The following is a 6,955-nucleotide window of genomic DNA, read 5'->3' on the forward strand; positions in this document are numbered from 1 at the left end:
GAAAGTTGAACTTATTGCCCTGTTGTTCAAAATCCAAGTCCCAAGAGTATATTATAAGGTGTTGGTAAGAACCCTTTTTCTTTACTCTCTTCAATTTTGCTCTAGAAATTAAATTGAATTGACAGAAGAAGCAAGAATCACTCCTAAATATATGACTGTTGATATTATTTATTTTAATTACACGTGGGTGTTTTTTTGTCACACCCATTTGATGCTCAGGGGTTACTCCTGGCTAAGTGCTCAGAAATTGCCCCTGGCTTGGTGGAACCATATGGGACACTGGGGGATTGAACCACGGTCCTTCCTTGGCTAGCGCTTGCAAGGCAGACACCTTACCTCTATTGCCACCTCGCCGGCCCCTAATATATGTTTTTAAAAAAATATACAAAACATTCCTTCTTCCTTTTTTGTTCGTTGAAGCAAAGAAAAGCTCCTATGTTAATGTTTTCGTCCCTATACTAGAGAGTAACAAGACATTCTTATCACCATAGATAAGGAATTGAGGCCAAGAAAAACCTGTACAAACAAGTTTTATTATGTTTTTAGTTAGATCTTCACCATTATTACTCCTTATCTAAAAGCCTTTTGGTCTTGCCAATTTTTCCACACATGAGTTGTAAGCAATCAGTCACATGGTCAAAGAGACTAAATAAACTTGTCCTCCTCAACATGGCAAAAGATAAACTCACTGGGCAAGCATACAAGTATGTTTTACTATCTTTTATTATTTTTTGTTTGTTTCTTTGATGGCCATATCCAGTAGCTCTCAAGGGTTACTCCTGACTTTGCACTCAGAAATTACTCCTGGCAGGCTCAGGGAGCCATAGGAGATAGCAGGGATCAGCCACATACAAGGAAAATGCAGGGAAATCTTTTTACCAGGCTTTTAAGGAAAAGTAAAAATAAGAGTTGTTTCTTGTCAGCCACATCTAATTTGTCTTCAACTCAAACAAACTGATATGCAAAAGTGACATATATTTGGGTTAACCTATTGTGGTCATCTTCCAAGAGCTCTGAGAAGCTCTTTTTGGGTCCTACATTTCCTGTACTAAGTAGGAGGCAAGCCTCTGATGTGTTCAGAGTAGACCAAGGGGAAGACTACTAGTTGAGGTCCTTCACTTATTGCTTAATTTACTATATTTCAGTGAAGGAAATATATGGATCATAGGCTAAAAATAAAGAATATTGGTGAAACTCACATTTTCTATACATGATTCAATCCAAAATATGTTTCCATTCCATGCGTCCTTTATTCTCTCTTTTACTGCCACATATGTCTTTTTAATACATTGCACAACTTACTCATTGCTTTTTGCAAAATTTTCAAAAATTTATCCAATTTTGCCTTCAATGCTTGCCATTTTCTCAATGAGCATTTTCAGGTCATTATATGCGCTTACTTTTTTGCCACGGTGACACATTTATTTTAAGATAACAACCTAAAAATTTTTTTAATCAGACCCCCCCCACACACACACACAGACAAAACTGCTTGTGCAGTATTTGAGTGCAAATACATCTTTTGCAAGCACAATTGAAACCGTTTATCTTTAAATTAGTTTAATTGTACCAAAATTATTTGTAAATTTATTTAATGAATAATGGAAATAATGGGATGTTAGTCTGAAAGCAATTCCACCTTTCATACATTGCTTGTTTGTGACTCGTGGAAGAAAGTGTCAGTGTAAATAAGGCAACAGGAGACCACTAAGTACTAGGGTGCTTACTGTGCCCAACAATTATTTGTTTACAGACTCAGTTTCCTGGACCTTAATTTAGTCATTTCTTGAGATAAAAAAGAAATAAAATTATTTAAATTTTGAGTTCCAAATGCTTCCATTCACGGAATTTTTATTCACACCTCTTTTTTCCTGTTCACACAGAAAAAATACTTTTATTACATAAATTCTAATTCTAGGTCTCTTACACAAAAGAAAATTTTCACTCTTGTGATATGATATAGTATCTTACAATGGCCTATGCAGATTGGATCCCCGGCACTCAATATGATCCACAGAGGCAATCAGAACTAATTCCTGGCTGCAGAGCCAGAAATTCCACACCCTGAGAACGTGCAGATGTGCTCCCCCAAATACATTAGATGAGTGAATATATAATAATGACCATTATAAGAATGGTAAGAATGGTAAGCACCTTCAGCAGGAAAAGCAAAAAAAGATTCTATGTTGTTTGTGGTACATTTTTTGACCATAAGTTAAAAACCCGCCACTCATCTATTGCTTGTGTACATATTAGGGGCAGAGAGAAATTAAACCCAATTTTTATTTGTTTAAATGAGGACTAATACATGAATAAATGGGTGAGAGGATTGAACAAGCAATCACAAAAGGCCAGACAACATAGTAAAGGGGCACAGCCTCATTAGTCAACAGGGAAATGCAATGAATATGCTGAAGCACCGACCCACCCACACAAAGAGCTGATAGTCCCCAGTGTTTGTTAACACTATTTCTTCATCTTCTGTGGAGTGTGAAAAGTCATACAATCACTTAAAAAAATGTTAGGCGTTTCTACTAAACATAGATTCAGATATTCTACTTCTAGATTTAAACCCAATAGAAATGTGTGCAGTTGTGAAAAAAGAAAATCATAGATAAATGTTTGAGAGCAGCTCCCAACTTTGAACAACGCCATGCCCTTTAACAGAAAAAAAGAGTAAACACACCTTGGAACACTTAAGAGATATACATAATTGTCTGTCTGTCAGGTCTATACTACCAATACAATGATGTGTTACAATTTTGGGGAGTGGGGGTTTGGGTCACACCCAGCAGCGCTCAGGGATTACTCCTGGCTCTACGCTCAGAAATTGCTTCTAGCACAAATGCTCTACCTCCATGCTCTCTCTCTGGCCCCATGTGTTACCATTTTTGGCAATAAAATATTAAAGATTAACATTCTGAATTTCTTACTTTAAAAAATATATGCAGGTCCAGAGAGTCATGCAGTTTGGTAAAGTGCTTGCCTTGCGTACAATCAAGCCTGTTTCAATCCCTAGCATCACTTATGGTCCCTCAAGTAGAGTCTAGAGAAAGCCATTCGTTTCTCCTGGTGTGAATCAAAAGCAAACAAAAACATTAACAATGATAAAAGAAAAGTAACAGCATATGCATTTCACAATATAAAATATTTAAAATATTAAATGACCTCACAACACTTTATTTTCTTACTATAATAATGAACAACACTTTATTTTCTTACTATAATAATGAACTATGGCTAAATATTTTCTATATTTGTCCAACATAATGCCTGACTACTGGACGCCAACTAAACAATTGGAGCATATCATTTTCTATGGATAAAATCCGCCTACTACTCTGGCTTTAAAGTTCCAGCTTCTGAGACCTCTGGCTCACTAATTATCAAAAACATTCCTTCATCTCCTAACCAAACTGTTAGCAATTAGGACCATTGTGTCAGACCCACTGCCAATCCACTTAACCAGGCTGCCCTTTCTCTATTATTTTTGGAAGTATCTACCCTATTGCTTGATTCTACCTTCCCAGTCTGCTTATCAGAATCAGAACACTAAGAACCTAAATAATTTCTTGCCATAATTTCCTAGCTCCGCACCCGACTGCCACTCTCCACAGCCTCCTAGATAGGAAAAAGCTGGTGTGGCATTTCATCTTCTTGATGACACTCCTTCTGAAAGCACCAAAGTCAGCATAATTTAAATATATAGGTCAGAATATTTTCCAGGCTATAGAAAGTAATTGTGGTATGAAACTGAAGGCTCAACCCTTGATATGGGCCTAAGGGATAACCAATAATTAATTAACAGTAATGAACAACCCTAAACAGCAATGAATTGCTTTACAATCCAAATACTAATAGTTTTACTTTCTAGTGACAAAGTGGAAATAGTATGAGTGTCTGTCCTTATCTTTGCAAGAAAAAAAGAGAGGAGAAAAAAATTAATTATTTTTATTCTTAAGCTTCCCAATACACTCATCTGTCATCAGCCACATTGCAACTGCTGAGCACTTTATATATATATATAAATTTTCATTGTGACTAAAGTGCATTATACTGCATCATTTATGGTACATAGTGACAATGAATGAGGGGCATTCATACCACCAGTGCTGTCCTCCCTCCACCCCTGTTCCCAGTATGTATCCCATATATCCCTCCATTACCCCCCAGAATGCTAGTGCAACTGGTCTCCACTTTACAGTTTATTGTAGATTGAGCATCCATTCCACCGTCATTGGAGATAAAAAAAAAAGGATAAGAAAAAAGGGAGAAAAAAAATTGGCAACAACTACCAAAAAAAGAAAAAAGAAAGAAAAATGGAAGAAAAAAAAAAAGGAAAAAATGCACCTGGCAAGTAAAAATAAAAATAAAAATAAATCACCAAATAATAACCACAAGAGTGAAAAAGAAAAAGATGAGTGGAAGAAAAAAGAGAAGAAAATTAAAGTCAAAAACTAACAAATCAAAACAAAACAAGAAAAAGTAGGGGTGCTGGAATGGCAGGGTTTGGCTTTCCCACCACTTTATTTTATTTTATTTTTAAATTGTTTTGCATAGGCACAATAAGCATTGGGGAAGAAAGGGAATTCCCGTGGCCTAAGAGATTCAGGGTTTCTCCATCTTTGAAGCATACCATCATGGCATCAACCCCTGGCTCCATATATATTCATTACCCCATCTCAAAGGCTTTTTTGTGGTGCCAGGAAACTTTCCTCTCAGTTGTGTGTGAAAAAAATCAAGCCACTGTAGCTAGCAATCTTGGTATTTGCACAGGTTATAGGTCAGGGTCTAGGATAGAGTCTTTACTGTTCTAGAGGTTCCTAACCATCGTTGTTGTTGTGTTCAGTCTTCTGTAACACTTGCTCCCTGTTTTCATTCAGTCCCTAAGCCAAAGCCTAGGGTATTATGGATCCAAAGGTTCTGCTCAGTCTCTGTTGTTCAAATTGGACCTCAGCAATAAGACATCTTCTTGTTGTTGTTGTTGTTGTTGTTGTTGTTGTTGGAGTCCTGGGCTACAGCCTAGGGTAGGGTTTTCCTTATTGGTCCCAAGGTAGGTTCTGTTCAGTCTCGGTTGTCAAAGTCAGTTTTTTGTTGGTGATGCTCTTATTTTTCACAGCTCAAAGGATGATACCTCTTCTGATTTCCATTTAGTGTTAGGTGATGTGATAGGACAACCTGGTCTTAGGTCAAGTTGTCCTTTCCTCATTGTCATAACAAAACTGGCACAATTTGGTGCCAGAGCATTGTTACAAATCTCCCAATGGAGCTTAGTTCCTGGTGGTGTTGCCTGGAGCTGTATCAGTTCTACATCTGGGATCTGTGGTTTGGAATTGGGCTAACACTGTCCAACCTCCTGGAGACTGCGTTGTATCCACATGACACATGACACATGTTCAGGATGGGAGGCACCCTTCTGCTATAAAAAGTGTGAGTTTTTATCCCTAGAAGATAAAATCTTGTTTCTTTGTCTATGGTTTCCCCTTTTTTTTACTGTGCCCATACAATGGTATGGTGTCATTCTGTGTTGCTGGTGCTATTCTGGGTAAGGATGACAGGCAGGACACACAGTCTCTGTGGTCTGGTTTTGTTCTGAGCTTTTATCCCAGTCAAGGCTTTTTGTACCAAGCAGCACCAAAAATGGTAAGGATAGAGAAAACATGTATATATTAAGATAGAACAAATAAATAAAACTGAGTTAAAAAGAAAAAGTATTCGATTAAAACAAGTGGTGGAGGAGGCAACCTGTATACTTAGAAATACACATCTTAAGATGTATTATTATACAGGTATTGAGCTTCCATAGGCAATATAAGACTCCCAATTAGGCCTTTTGATATATTCTTTTGGGGAGTAAAAGAATGGTACTTTTCATATCACAGGCCTTGGAGTTGAGTTTGAGACATGCTTTGCGGCATTGTGGAATCCTATAGTTTCCTTGAGCTGGGGATTTTGCTGAAGCTGATTCCTGTATCATGCAACAGTCCACAATTTGGTGGGGGTGAGTCAGCAGGCGTGCTGGTTGTCGTTCTTTGCCAAAGCATGAGAACAGGGACCCAGAGGGAGTCTTCTACTGAGGAGCTGGAAGGTGGTCTGTTGGGGCAGGCGGTCGGTCTTGGTGCCTACCGAGTTAGGAACTAAGGGTAAAGAGGGTTAAATTAGGAGAAGATAACAGATCAGGATTAAGAGATGAGGGGGTAGAAGAAACACAGGGGTAGGGGAGAGGCAATACATGATAGGGGCTATATACAATATGTATATATATATTCATATATATATATATATATATATATATGAATGGTTTCGGCTTGGAGTCAGTGCGGAAAGTCATGTCCACATAAAAACTGACTTTAAAGATCTATTTGAGTGTTATCATCCAAATCTTTGGCATTCGTTTCCTTTCCTAGGAACTATCTAGAATAAAGAACATTTTTTAGATAATGTTTTAAAAGTATATTTGTTGTGCAGGTGCAAATGCGCCCGTGCGGTTTTGAAAATGAGTATTAAGTAGGAAAAGACACCATTGCAGGGGGTCCAGTATGCATAGGGGAGGAGTTCTCCTCCCCCCAATCCCCCATATTCTTTTAAAATATGGAACGCTTCATGAATTTGCATGTCATCCTTGCGCAGGGGCCATGCTAATCTTCTCTGTATCGTTCCAATTTTAGTATATGTGCTGCCGAACCGAGCACACATATATTTTATTTAAACACCTTGATTACATATATGATTGTGTTTGGGTTTCAGTCATGTAAAGAACACCACCCATCACCAGTGCAACATTCCCATCACCAATGTCCCAAATCTCCCTCCTCCACACCCAACCCCCGCCTGAACTCTAGACAGGCTTTCTATTTCCCTGATACATTCTCATTGTTAGGATAGTTCACAATGTAGTTATTTCTCTAACTAAACGCATTCCTGTTTGTGGTGAGCTTCATGAGGTGAGCTGTTT

At 37.9% G+C, this 6,955-nt stretch overlaps 1 non-coding gene across 1 annotated transcript; it reads right to left on the reverse strand.

Moving 5' to 3' along the window:
• Positions 1–6,585: 6,585 nt before the first annotated feature.
• LOC126031555 (U6 spliceosomal RNA) lies at positions 6,586–6,692 on the reverse strand. The gene has a single exon (XR_007503388.1). It is a non-coding gene; the product is annotated as a U6 spliceosomal RNA (small nuclear RNA).
• Between the last annotated feature and the right edge of the window lie 263 nt (positions 6,693–6,955).

This window comes from Suncus etruscus, chromosome 15, assembly GCF_024139225.1.
Source record: "Suncus etruscus isolate mSunEtr1 chromosome 15, mSunEtr1.pri.cur, whole genome shotgun sequence".
In the NCBI taxonomy this organism is placed as follows: Eukaryota; Metazoa; Chordata; class Mammalia; order Eulipotyphla; family Soricidae; genus Suncus; species Suncus etruscus.